Source organism: Ambystoma mexicanum, chromosome 5p (assembly GCF_040938575.1).
Source record: "Ambystoma mexicanum isolate Mex_15411 chromosome 5p, UKY_AmexF1_1, whole genome shotgun sequence".
Lineage (NCBI taxonomy): Eukaryota > Metazoa > Chordata > Amphibia > Caudata > Ambystomatidae > Ambystoma > Ambystoma mexicanum.
In genome coordinates, this window is record NC_090930.1 from 600,004,297 (window position 1) to 600,019,466 (window position 15,170).

The following is a 15,170-nucleotide window of genomic DNA, read 5'->3' on the forward strand; positions in this document are numbered from 1 at the left end:
CATAGAACAGGAAAACAAGATTGCTTAAAAACTTAGTTGTAGTTGCAGGCATAGTATACATATATACATTACATCATATGAAGAGAACAGTTGGGAGATAAACATATTTATAGTCAGGTTAATAAGTAGGGATAGTACGTGATTAGTCAAAGGGGTCATTGGACTGTAGCCAATGCGAGAATATTCCATCTGAAGCTATAGTATAACTGGTCTGTTCTGATGTCAAGTGGGAGAGCATTCCAGTATTGGACTGCCTTAACTGGGAAGCTGCTGCCGCCTGTTTTCTTTCGTCTAAATTTGGGTATTTGAAGGCAGAAGGAGTTGGCTGTTCTGGTGGGGCGGGTGGGCAGGTGGAGGTTTTTCTTACAATTCTGGCTGCCAGGTATGGGGGGACTGCATTGTTGAGACATTTGAAGGTGAGTGATGCTGTCTTAAGTGTGATTCTGTCACTCATTTTTAGCCATTTGTGTTTTCTTCTAGTGTTGGAAATGTGTTCTGTAGAGGGTAGGTTGAGGGCAGTTCTAAGGGCATTGTTTTGCAATGTTTGAATTTTGTCAATGATGTATTTGTTAGCTCCCAAATACAGAGCATTGCAGTAGTCATGTTTGGAAAGTATTAGGGCATTGGCAATGATGATGCATCTAGCTTGGGTGAGGAAAGCTCTACTTTCCGTAATAAGTTTACATGTGTAGGCTGTGGAGGATGCAAGGGAGTTAACTTGTTTCTTTAGAGTTAGGGCTGAGTCGAGGTGAAAGCCTAATGTTTTTACTGTTTTGGACACTGTGATTATGTTGCCATCAATGTTAAATGCTGAGTAGTTAGGGCTGAGTTTTTTAAGTTGGCGATGTATCCAAGGAGTAGTATTTTGGTTTTATCATCATTCAGGCATAGTCCATGTGAGGCCATTCATGCCTGAATGATGAGATATATTTTGTTTACCAAGGCCTTATCTGTATCGAAATTGCCCAAAAGGGGAATGAGGATCTGAGTGTCATCTGCGTAATTAGAATAGGTGACACGCAGTCTGCCCAATTTGTCGAATAGGGGCTTGGTAAAGATATTGTATTACGTTGGCGAGACGCAAGAACCTTGGGGTACACCGCAAGTTATTTCGCTAGGGTCCGCTGATGCCAATGTGAAGGAGACTCTCATTGTGCGGTTATCCAAAAATGATTAGATCCAGGTTATAGCCTAGTTTGAGAAGTGGGCAGCCGATGCCAGGTATTTGCACAGGACTGCGTGATCCACCAAATCAAAGGCTGCCGACAGATCAAGGAGGAGTAACATGGTGGTGTTTCCCTTGTCATTGAGTTGGTCAATCTGTACTTTAAGATCAATTAAAGCTGTTTCTGTGCTGTGCTGTGGTCTGAATCCTGATTGGCGGGTGCCTAGGAGTTGGTTAGTTTCAAGATAATGCTGGATTTGTAGGTATACTACTTTGTCAATTATCTTGAGGAGAAATGGTACCGTGGTGATAGGTCTATAGTCAGTTGGAATGGCAGGATCTAGAGTTTGCTTCTTGAGGAGGGGTAGGACCCAGGACTCTTTTAGGTTACTTGGGATGGTGTTGGAAGAGAAGGAGGCATTGATCAGTTTGGTTATGAATGGGGCTAAGTCTCTTGCGGCATCCTTAATTAACGGGGCTGGGCAACTGTCACCCTTGCAGTTGGAGGGTTTAAGGGATGCAATGATTTTTTTCTGTTTCCGAGATGGATATTTTTTTAAACTTGAAAGGGTCGAGGCCGGGTGAGCTGGTAGTCATGGGAGTGGTGACTGAGGTTTCATTGGGAATTAGGGAATCTTTTTTAGCAGCAATTTTAGTTTGGAGTGTTTTAATTGTATTTGCTTGGGCATTTTGGATACTGGTGCACCATTGTTTATCTTTGACAATGTTGTCAGGAGGTGGTACTGGGGATTCCAGCTCTCTTGGGATGCTGAATAATTCTCTGGTGTTGGACGTTGTGTTGCAGATTCTTTCATTAAAGAGATTTTTTTTGTGAGTAGGATTTCTTTTTTGTAATTATTGGCAAAGAGTCTAAGTTTCAATTTATTTTCTTCAGATGTAGACTCTAGTTTCCTTTTTTGTTTTCTTAGTTCTTTTAGAGGGGCAATGGTATCTGGTGCTAATTTCATAGCATTATTGTAACTTTCTACCAGGAGCTCTGGGTGCTGGTTGTTTGGAAGAGCATTGATAGTAAGTAATAGCAATGGCAGGAGATTGTCTGGGGTTGTTTTTTTTGGCTCTAGTGGGTAGGGGGGTGCCATGATTTTCGCTTTGGTGGTTTGTTTATTAATCGTTAGTGTGAAGTCGATAAGGTAGTGCTCTGACCAGTGTTGAGGGGTAATTTTGGTGATAGCGGTATCACAGTTCAAGGTGGCGATCCAATCCAAGGTCCTTCCTTTGTTGTGGGTAGGGGTGAGGACTTTTTTGGTTTAAGCCATGTTCAGCTAACATAGTGGCTACAGATTGGGCTGGTTTGTCGTCTGGGTCATTAAAGCCAAAATTCAGGTCACCTAGTAGTAGGATTTGTGAGGAGTCTTTGGTGTTATTGGCTAAGAGACTGCATAGATCCTCTTCGAAGGTCCCAATAGGGCCAGGTGGCCTATATATTAGGTAAATGGTTAGTGTGTGGCAATTGGATATGGGCAGTTTGGCTATGAGGAGTTTGCATGATTTAAGAAGGGATGAAGTTTGAAGTCTGATAGCAAGGTCGGTTTTTAGCTATAATAGCTAGCCCCCTCCTTTGCTATTGGGTCTGTCCATTCTGATTAATTGGAAATTTTCAGGGATGGCTAGTGAGAGTGCAGGACCTGCAGCTTCATGTAGCCATGTTTCAGTGACTGCCAGGAGGTCAAGGTTATTGGATAATAGGGTGTCCGCTATTTCAGTGACGTGGGCCACCAGGGACCTGGAATTGATCAAGGCACTGGATAGGGTGGTTACATTAGGTGTGTTATGGATTTTTATAGGAATGAGTTTGGGCTGGGTAACATTGTTGCAAGGAATAGTTAGGTTGGGGTGCAGCTTAATGTACTGTGAGGTCGGTATATACTGGGGGTTAGAGGCCTTGTTGCTGTGACATATAGGTTCATAGAGGTGGGGTATTCTGGCTCTAAGTCTATTATTTCTGTCCATGGTGGGGCATGGCCCGTATTTATAATGAAGGCAATGCTGAGTATGATGAGGCACAGTAGAGATGCTATCTGGGTCTTATTAAGACACATTGTAACGGGTAGTGGTGGGTCAGAGAACACAGTTAGCTACAGTAGCATTGGGCAAGATAGGCCAGTATACAATAGGCATCTCAGGGCAGGCAAAATTAGCTAATACACAATAGGCAGCTCAGGGCAATCAAAGTGGGCCAGTATACAATATGCAGCTCAGGGCAGGCAAAGTTGGCTGATACACAATAGGACACTCAGGGCAGGCAAAGTTGGCTGATACACAATAGGCAGCTCAGTGCAGGCAAAGTTGGCTAATACACAATAGGCAACTAGGGGCATTCTGCATGCCTTTCAATGCTCCAACAGTGCCTTATGGCTACATTCGAATATGGAAATATAAGACCCGGAGTCTGACAGGACCTCTCTCCAGTCAGTGTGTCGCTTAGTCTTGGGAATGATTCGATGAGTGTGCGGATTCTGCATTCCATAAAACGTGCAGGTCTGCAGTGTGTTTCTTCTTAAATTTCACGTCCTTCTCCATAGTTTTAGAATGGCATTTCATCTTTGCCTGTGAGGAATGCGATGAATTCTCATCAACACCGTCGTTCTGCAATGGATGAGGATATTGGACCATCTTCTGTAGCCACCTAACATTTTTTTGATTAAAAAGCTTTTTAGAAAATATATTTTTGCCTGAACCATTTATCATGACTGGGGCATGCGGTTATTATTAGCAATGCTGCGGTCATCTCTAAGAGGTCCCATCTATCTGGGGAGCCATCTGTCTTGATTGCCAGTGATTGGTCAGGACCACAAGCCTCTTATCTTCACCTCACTTGAGGCTGTGAAAACAGACCCCTTGCCATCAGTCACTCATGTCAACACTTACCCAAGGCCGTGTTTCATTGCTAAAAGACAGGCATGCCTAGCTTCATGTGCTCATCAACATGATTAAACATATACAGTCAGGAATCGTAAAATTCTTAGACTCAAAGAGATACCACTCTGACACATGACTCTGAATTATACACTTGACACAGGAGTTATGTTAATGCATTTAATATGACCCCCTATCTTCTGAGGGTTCTTATTCTCATTAAACATGTTAAAGCAAAAGCAGATATTACATAACATAACGTCACACCTGTGAACAAGATTGCCATGTGGTCAAAGAACATGTTTGAATGTGTAAGTAATTGAATAGGTGTTGTTTAGTTCAAAAGCATGGGTAGCCTATACATCTCTCCAACCTATTCTACACTATACTCCATCAATCTCCATGCACACAGGAAACATCCGTTTGTCACTCACATTCAGAGAGGGATGTGCTTTAAATGAAACAGGTTCTTCTGTGGGTGACGATTTCTGCTAAGCTGGGACTGGCTGTCTCACTCGTATTCTGCTGCTGCTCTGCACTCCTCTACAGCTCTTCCAGCTTGAACTGACTGGCATGTCTGCTGGTCTTCCTGCTTTCTCTTCTTACTCCATCATGAGGGAGTTGGCATATCACTTTGTTAGTTTGAGGTAGAACTCCTATGTGAAACTACGTTAAATGGGAGATCTCTCTTACTTGTTACCTATTTTTTCCCTGGGACCCTATGGGCTTTGTCTTTGTGAAAGTGCAAAATGCTTCTGTTTGCGTCTGTCAATTCCTGTTATTAAATCCTTATCAGATATAACACTTACCTGTATGAGTTTAAAAGGCTGCTCTCAGATAACACCTAATGGTGTGAAGTCAAACAGGCTGCCAGCTTACATTTGTGGTTGGCCAATCTGCCAGAACAGGAAAACACAATATTCTGGTTGTTGGCTCATGTTGCAGAGCCTATGAACTCTTATTCAGCAAGTGTTGCACAGTTTATGTGCATCATTAAATGCTATGCTAAAGTGTCCTGCTTGTGTAAAGAGCTCCTTTCATGGCATCAGGTCTTATAAGATATGAACAGCTGTCTTAAATGAGTCTGAGTTCATGTCAAACCCACCTAGTCATCTGGGAAAATTGGAGTCGGTGGGGGGGTCAGTAATTGCAACACATTCACCTTCCCCTGTTCTCCTTAGAATAAACCTTGAAATAAACTTTGGTATTCCATTCTAACACGTTTTGATCATCAGAGCTAAATGTCTGTATCTGAAAGAAAGGAATATAATTGTACCTACCTGTAATTTTGTTGATCATCTTCTGGAACATTTCACCACCACAAGAACTCTTCATACACCAGCCCTTTCTCCCAAGAACAAGATTTGTGACATTCAGGCACACAACATTATACACCATAGAGAATGGACTTATAATGTTAGCGTACAATTCTTATGCTGTGTTTTTATTCTATTGCATCTCTACTTACCTTCTTTTTGTTGTCTAAGTTATTGAATGCATTTCTAAGAACCTATAAGTGGCTGTATATAAGTTTTATTATTTAGTGTTGTGTAATATTATCACTTGCTTGTTTCATTTCCTAGTGGGTGTTTCAGGCCAATAATAAATATAGTATTGCTGTACTTACCTGTATAAATTTAATTATTGTGTGTTTCACTGTGTGGCCTTATTGTGGAACCCTAACCCCACTCACACTCTCGTGGGAATAGCCTTGACCACTGTCCGCGCTTACCATGATTGGGTTTGGCTAACCTCTCAAAGTTTGCCTGTTCACTATAACTAGGGTGGACTCCTAAAATGTGTCCACCAGCCAAGATTCTAGAAAACCATCTTAACATCTATCTAATAACAATACACAAAGCAAATCTGTTGCCATGCCAAATATTGTTTTTAACAGGCATTCAATGCAAGAGCATGTGTAGTGCTTACCAAAGCACACTTGGTAGCATATGTTTATTGCATCAGTAACACATTTACAACTGCAATTAATCATTAACTCTCAAAAGACTGTTTAGAAAGATCATTATCATGCCAATGTTTGATGTTATTTCCTGATACAGCTAGCACAAACAGATCCTATGAGGGTGTATTTTGGGTAGAGAGATGCCAGTAATGGGCGGGAATGCTCATAGGTATAACAATACCCAGAGGCTGTGCAGGTTAGGTGTCACAAGATAAAATGATTTGTCCAGGATCACCCTCAGTGGTTATTAGGTGAATCTGGGATTTGAGCCAGTCCACTATTTATTTACTTGGCATATGTTTCCCAGTTCCTACCATAGAGCAAGGTACATTATTGGGTGAATTATTGGCATTAATGAACATAAATAATTCCCTGTTTTGTATTTTGTTTTTGTTGAATTGGACCTAGAAAAATCACATAATAACCCAACTTGACAATATTGGAAAACATAATTTTAAATAAGCTTTTTATGAAAAAGGAGATTGATTCTGGCCTCATGTTTTCCACCATCTAGTACCAGACTGTCAACAGGTGTGATCTTAAAAGATTTAATCTGTTTGTTTTCTATTCTATTTCAAAACTTTAAATACAGCCAGCACTGACTTCTACAACTGCTATTTATGATGTGCAGAAGTATCCTTGAAATTGTATAACAAAGTAACCCATTTATTGTGCTAAATAAACATGCCTAAAAATATTCTCGCCAGGATGCCTGTGACATTTGTTCCACTTTCTACTGTCTGTGACCCCTTGACTCAAATGGCATACATTAAAAGAATGATCAGGCAATGGGCTAAACAGTGGCACAACATGTGAGAAGGCAAACATGGTGTTGAATGTATTTCACCTGCCCTTCTTAAAAATCTAATTTAGCATAGGTCAGTACCTGAATGTGTTCCACCTGACCTGCTGAAAATTGCATTTAGCTCTGGCACCGTGTTGCATGTATTTCACCTGGCCTGCTGAAAACCAAATTTAGTTGTGCCTTGTGGTTGCTTGTGTTGTTCACTAGCTGGTGCACTTCACACTATCTCCCCCTCTTTTGTACCGTCCACCGCTCCCTACCCACCACATCCAAGTGCATCAGTGCTTTCCACTTGGCAAGTGTCCCACCCCCACATCAGTCAACCATGTCGCTATCTATCTCTCCTATCCTCTCCAAAAGCTTCACTATATCCTATTCATCATATCACTAAAACTGGCCAGAAGAAACTTAAGAAGAACATACTGGGATCCAACTCTGGCCTTTCTATTGCAGACACTTATGTCAGGGCTTCCTCCAGGGAGACTACCACTGACATCCTCTTCTTTGTTAATGCACCTGATCTATGGACTCGATACATGGCTTTCTCTCTCCTATTGCATCTTCTCCATTGATGGTGGCACTCGCTGGGAGGTTCTCCATGACCTCTTCACCAATTCCAGGGTCATCATTAATGTTTATCTCAATGGCACCATCATGGTTCAGGGTCCTCAACCCAACCTTCTTCTCTTTGACAGGCTCCTCCCTCACCCCTCTAACGTCACTTCCCCTGCCAGCCAGGCTCCCTGGCCCTCTGTGTCTTCCTCTTTCACTGTACTGGCACCCCTGCCCTGCCTTACTGTCCCGGATCCCTTGTCGGCCTCAGCTCCTCTGCCATCCCCCTCTATCCCCATGCCCCTCTTGCCACCCTCTGGGGGGACCACTGTCCCCTGTGCACCCTTGAGGAAGACCTTCAAAGATGGCAAGATGCTCCACATTGCCACTCTCAAAACCTGATCTGCCTTCAAACACTCGTCCGACATCTACAATTTCCTCAAACTCATGGATCTTGATGTGGTCACCATCACTGAGAACTGGTTCAAGGAGAGCTCTGTCACAAGCTTTGATACACTCCTCCCTGAAGGCTAAAAAATCCTCTCTGCACCCAAGCCCATGAAGACAGGGGAGGGAAAGTCCTTTCTGAATGAGCTGACCTGGTGTCCTCCCTACTCCCCTCCTCTTCTCAATTCATCCTGATGGGGGATCTCAACATCCATCTGGACTCTCCTAGTTCCTAAGGTCCTTTTCGCAACCTCTGAGACTCTCCCACCCTTTCTATCCTTCCCTCTGGCACAACACACACCAGGGTCCACACCTTGGATGGCCTCATCTCTAGTGACATCCTCTCTCTATCCATCTCACTACCTCTCACTACCTCCCTCTTCTGGACACTCTCTTCTCTCAACACACCTGAAGCTCTCCTCTCCTCCTGCAGCATTATATCTGGCACAATAATTTGGCGTCAAAATCACCAGACCCATGAAAAAACTGACAGTGGCTGCATTTGCCTCCTACTCTCATTCCTTCGGTTGACATCCACCCTGACACAGCCCTCGCTAACCTCAATTTCTCTATGGGCAACACTTTTGACATTCTTGCCCCTGTCATGACTGAAGCCTTCCTAAAAGGACAACTCTTGGTACGACTCTGACCTGGCTGCCTTTAAAAGCAAGTGTAGGACAGCTGAGCGGAAATGGAATGCGTCGGGTGAACAATCGGACAAACTGGACTGCCACCTCCTTCAAAGGCATTATCGTCTCTACATCTGCACCAAGAAAAGAGTCTTATTCAAGCCTGCATCTCTGCAGCATCAAACAAAGTCTGCAAGGAACTGGCCAACCCCACAGCAGCCTCTTCCTCTGTCATACCCACCAAGGACCTTTGCTCTGCCTCTGCTGAACACTCCATGACAAAAACCCAAGACACCCTTTCCACCCTATCTTTCACATCACAACATACACCAACACCACAGCCCCCCTTGGCCCCCTACTCTTAACCTCTCTTCACTTTCGCCCGTCACACCGGATGAGGTCACCAGACAAGTCCGATCTATGAAGGCTTTATCTAAACAGGTGGACCCATGCCCCTCCGAAAACATTAAAGACAATATTGATTCCCTCACTCCTGCCTTGGCTGATCTTTGCAATCTATCCTTTTCCACTGGATCTTTCCCAACTGCCCTGAAGCACTCTCTTGTGCACCCCCTGCTCAAAAAACCCTCTGCCGACACCTCCTTTCTGGCAAACTACTGCTCTATTTCCATCACTCCTTTCTTGGGCAAACTCCTGGAGAAACTCTCAGCTGACCCTCCACTCTGAATCTATGGTTACTTCCATTACCACCAAGCTGGCTTTAGAGCATCCAGAGGCATGGAAACTGCTCTTCTGAACACCTGTGAAGACCTTCTCTGAAATCTTGACACTAACCACCCCTCTATCCTCATTCTCCTTGACCTCTCGTCTGCCTTCGACACGGTTAAACATGACATCCTAATTGGACATCTCTGTGACATCCTGGGAATCACAGATCAGGCTCTGGCGTGGTTAACCTCCTTCCTCTGCGACTGCCCATCTGAGGTGGGTCTCGGAGTCCTTCAATCGACTATCACTTTCTCAACCTGTGGCATTCCCAGGGATCAAACCTATCCCCCAGGTTCTTCAACATCAATATGGCTATCCTGGCATGTGTGATTCCCACTTTCATCTCAAACTTCCAGTGCTACACAGACAACATGTAACAATCTTTCAGGCTACCCTCAGCCACCTCCTCCTGCTAGCTTATATATTTATATATGACTGTCTGTCCGCTATTCAGTCTTGGTGTGCTGCAAACGACCTCTGCCTCAATGCTACAAATACTGATATTGTTGGCATCAGGACCCCTGCTCCCGCTTTCACACTTTCACCCTGGCCGGCCTCCCTTGGTCCTTCGCTTGCACACACCTGTGAAGCAAGAAACCTCAGGGTCATCTTTGACGCCACTCTCTCCTTCTCTCACATCTCAGACATTTCCAAAAAGTCCAACTATCAGCTTCACCTCCTCAAAGGTACTCTACCTTTCCTCACTTTCCCCCAGAGGCTCACTGTCTCCAGAGCCCTGGTTCTCTCCAGGAAATGCATGTGCGGTAGAAGGCAGCCCCAGCTTCAATCGCCATAAAGGGCATGTGCAATTCCAACATGCAAAGGCAGGGCACATACTGTGTAGAATGCCACACCTTTGTCTAGCAGGAGTGCAGCAATCCTTTTTTTTCTTCATATCACATCCTTCATTTAGCATTCTTGATGCAAATTTATGAAAATGACATCTAGTCCACACATTAACACTTGTGCAGCAGAGCTTGCAGAGGTGTGGTGCTGACTGTTGTATCCCTCCTCATGTATCGCCTTATGCATTGGGATCTTGCAGAAAACCTCCAGGTATCCCAGTAGGTCAGGCAAGGGCTATTTGTGTGACAGCTACTTAAAAGATGGTTTCTTCAAAAATTGAGATAACGCATGTTTTAGTGGCACAACGAGTTAATTCCATCAACTAGGTAGAGTATTGGGAATCTTGTCATTATCCATCTAAGCAAACTCTTTAAATCCATTATTTTATTTTACTGAGCCACGCAAAGGCAAAACAAATGAAACTTTCAAACTGGTTCTGTCCATTCAGTCTGGGCCCACGTTTTTTTCAGATTTAAGGTTGGTCTTACAATCGAGGGGTTGAGTTTGTCCCTTAAATCAGAACCCCGTGACAGCCTTGCTGGATGAAGAGAATGGCACAGCAACATGTTCACTAGCCTGAAATGATCTCAAAAGGAATCACAACTGCATGTGAACTATTTGGAGAGTATTGTGGGGTTGTTGGCAGTCCAGAGTCTCCCAAAGAACAGGATAAAATGCATGATAGGCTGAGAATCAATAGTCTGTCAACTGTCAGATACATCAGCAAAGTAAGGGGACACTATTTCAGCTAGTGATTGCACCCTCTTGCCCAAGCCAAAGCTCTGTTATTTTAAGCATTGAGTTAGACAGTACCTCTATTTACAAATATCGCCAGTGTGCTATTGAAGGCACAAACTAAGATGCTCACCTCTTTTTGGGTATTCCATTTTGTATGTCTCACACCTCGTACACAGTAGCCATCAAGATGGCCATAGCTTATTTAATGTTGATCCTATCCTTTCCCTGACCATTTGAAAAGCTGGAGCAGCAGTGAACTTGTTATGGGGATATACAACAATGTGATTCTCATATCTTTGCTGGTCTCGAGAACAGATCTATAACATCAGGCATTTCAAAATAAGCTTATTTACATAGGTCACTGGCCCTCATCACTTTCAAACCTATTCATCTGCTTGGAAGTCTTAGATTAGCTGATTAAAGCATTGGGGTAGTGAACCCATGCAAAACGTTGCCATTCAATTAGTACATTATTTGCAGAATTGAAGGTTTAGCAGTGGGGGAACATCTGTTTGTTTCCTGACTTTTAAATGGTCTCTTTTTAGACACACAGCACCACCTTATGTGTTCTAAAAAGTGGGCTATTTGTTGTTTGTTTCATATCTGGCCCAAGAACGACCTTCTCTCTCCGAATGCTTTATCATCAAAATTGGCTACTTCAAATTGTCCACTGTGGCCTATTACAGGGTGCCAGACATTTGCGCTCTGGATCGTATGGGTACAGGAGTTATTAGGCATCAAATACATCATCAGACATTTACATTCTGCACAAAGGGTAACAAATAAAGTACTCATCAAGTAAGATTGCTAGGCAGGGTTTAATCGTTTGGGGATCACAAATCTGTGAAACTTGCTAGCGCCTTAATGCACAGGTGTTTCACTAGTACACCTCTCCCATGAAAGTTCATTGACAAGTATACAGATGCCAACATTGTTTTAGTCCACCATTCGGATACATTGAGCCTCATTATAAGTTTGCCAGTCAGGGAACTACGGTACCGGTTAGCTTGGACGTAGTTCCCGGACGAGTTGTGCTTGCGGGAGCCATTCTGCCTGCCAGTTCTGACATGGCGTGCATAGCGGCACCCGCGAACATAGCATGTCGGATGCACTGGCACCATTCATAAAGCCCCTATAGGGCTCAAATGGGAATGGGAAGACATTTTCCCAGCCCCCAGGAATGGTCAAATACCAGGTACAGCAAGGCCGCGATGACCCGGTAATTGGCCATTTCTGGGCGCCGGAAAAAATAAAATACCAGCGGCAGCCTTGCCTCTGTTACAGGCACGGCTACCAACAGCCTCGTAATGAGACCCATTATTTTCAGACATAACAAAGATCTGCAATGTTTCACCATTTACACTGTGCAAGGAAACGGTATACTGAAAGAACGTTGGCACCATTTTGACTACCACATCTCTTTTCAGTTCCATATCATCCAGCACAGTGCACGCGAGTTTGATGAAGAGAAAATACATCTATTTCAGTCATCCACCAGCAGCCATCCACCATACCACTCTCAACCTATACTGTCACCTCAGAAAACAATGCTTATGCCCCAACATTATTCTGGAAACTGTGCTTCAGATCTTTCCACAAAGAAAATACTCCTTGAAGCTGGATTTGGATGTTTTAGTATGTCAGAGACATTTTAGCATGGTCAAACATTTGACACTTCACATGAGTATTTGTTCACAAATAACTTGATAGTCATTTTCTCTGTGCTCCTCCTGTTGTATTATTGTGTCCAAGCATTTTTCTTCACTTTTATTATTTATAGTGCATATTTAGTTTACAAAAAACGGTATATTCTCTTACTAAAAATGTAAACTCCGTGAATACAGAAGGAAAGAGTCTACAAATAAGAAAAGAAAAATGTGTGTTAAAAACAATAAACAAAAAAGACAATTCATTTCTTTGAAGCTTCCAGTTGATAAAATGAAACCTATTTGACCACTGCGCAGACAGGCTTTTGACACTACTGCCCCTACATTTTGCACAACGTTTCCAAAAAATGTTTGTAGCATGGAATTAAGTAATCATAAGTTGGATAGGCAAGGAGGTCACTGTTGATCAATGTGAAGTTTGTTGCTGCAAAGTCTGAAATAGATTTCTCATATTAGGCTGGTTACTCCTTTTTTCTAATCTTAATTTCGAAATGCCTGTAATTCTATTAGCTTCGGAGAGCATCATTTTTAAGTAAAAGGAGCCTTTTTTAATGTTTGCCTCAACCGTAAATCACACCGATTGAGACTAAGGGAAGTGGATCTAGCAATTCCCAAACACGGGCACCTATATTTCCCTTCTTGTTGATTGAGCAACGACTCCCGATTGTATGTGGTGGTGTCTATCCCATGTAGAATCTCTTGGATGCATTTTTGTTTATATACTGTCCTTGCTGGATTGAGAGAGAAATTCCCATATTTCCTATGTAGTGCTCTTAGACAGGTTGCAAGAGTCAGAGGAGGTACGCCCTCCTGCAGGGGGCGCTCATGGGATGTCCAACATGGCGGGGCGCCCCTTCTCGCTGCCCCCCCATTTCTCCGTTTCTCACTACACTCACTACACTCCTTCCAGAGGCAGGGATTTGGCAGTCTCCAGGGCGGGCACTTCTAGCCCGCCCTGGGATCCCTATATAAGCCGAAGGGGGGCTGGACCACAGCCTCTTTTCCAGTCCCCCCTGCTGGATTTTTCCTGACCCACCCCCACCATCGAAAGCTTGCCTGGAACAGGCAGGACCCCCGCAGGGCTTGCGAGTAGGACAGCCTGGCATTGAGGATTTTGGGCAAAGTCAGATATTTGCATTGCTTGGTGCTCAAGGTGTAAGTTGGGTAATATGTGCAAAATGTGTTTTTATTGTGTTTTTCCAGCAGATTTCGAGGTGTAAGATGGGTAATACGGCTTGGTTTGTATCCATGGTACCAGTGTTAAATATGTGTCAAATATGTATGATGGGTTACGATGGGTTATTCGGTGGGCATGAGGTGGAAGTACTCTGTGCAGCAATCTGGAGCGTATGTCCAGTGCCTTGAGACATGCATGGAGGCGGCAAGGGGACACCGAGAACATTCAGACCTGCGCAGTTAAAATCTGGCACATATGTCCGATGCCTTGCAACAGCGTTAAGCAGCAAGGGGACACAGAGAACATTCAGATGTAATGCCCCACTTTTTGGGACTAGCTTTTTGTATAGTATGGTTGTGAACCATGATGCTTTAGGGCTGGGACTGCCCCCTGTGTTGTATACTCCAATAAATTGTGACCTGTGTTTCCAGAAAATGTAAACTAGTGTCTGGCTATTATTTATCAGCAAGTTATGTTTAGGTTGTTCTCAGGACATGTCATCCCACACGACAAAAGGGGTAGGGCGGTGCCAATGGGGGCTGACATGGCTATGACTGCAATTGTCAAGGAGTTTTGTTAAGAAATGGTTCGTAAGGAAGACACTCGGCAGGCTGCTTGAGATCAAGTCTTTTTTACTGGTTTACATGAAGGGAAGTGTACAAGCACGAGTAATTTAAGATGGTACAAGGGAGGCATCCAACAGCCCCATACAACTGTAGTCACTCTATTCCAACTGCTGTTACTGGAACACACAGCCATCAACATTCCAACAACTTCACGCACATAGCATTCTACACGCACATCAAGAAACTCACAGGACAGTAAGGGGTTATACTGAAACATAACATACCAAAACACAAGTTTCCTGTTAGACGTAGTCTTTTGCAGGATCACTCCCAAGTAACATTACTCTGACACCAGCACAAGGGTAATCTCATTGCAGTTCCATATAAAGTGCAGTTTAAATTAAGTATTGCATATTTCCACAACATTCATTTTAGTGTAGTTAAATTTGAGGTGAAAGTCATTGGAAACATCAACCAAAACGTTAAGCACAATTGCTGTCCTCTCTCTGTTTGATCAAGAATGATGATATCGTCCACGTAAGAGAGCCATGCTATATGTACATTGCCTGGTGATGTCAGATTGGCCATTGGTAGGTATGTTTGATAATCAGAGAAATATATATTACATCAAAAAGGGGCCAATTTGCAGCCGAGTTTTAAGCAGAGAAATTTTGCATGTATAACTGTCGAGTTAACTTTTGACTATGTGTGTTCATATAGACCCGTGATATATTTGAGCTATCTGAAGTCAATGATATCCAAGGCAATTTTTCACCAAAGACATTTCCGACATACCATATCGAATTTTGCAGGGTAGGCTATGTATGCAGCGAAAATAGAGGGTGTCTTTTCATGCAAACAGCTTTACATATTGTATTTAAAATCATAATATAATGGGATGTCAACCAGGTTTTCCTGAAGCCCACTTGGAATCTGCTCAAAATTTTATTTCCTGCACCCATCCCTGCAAGTATTTCAGGACAAGTGATGTGACGCATTTACCTGTGCT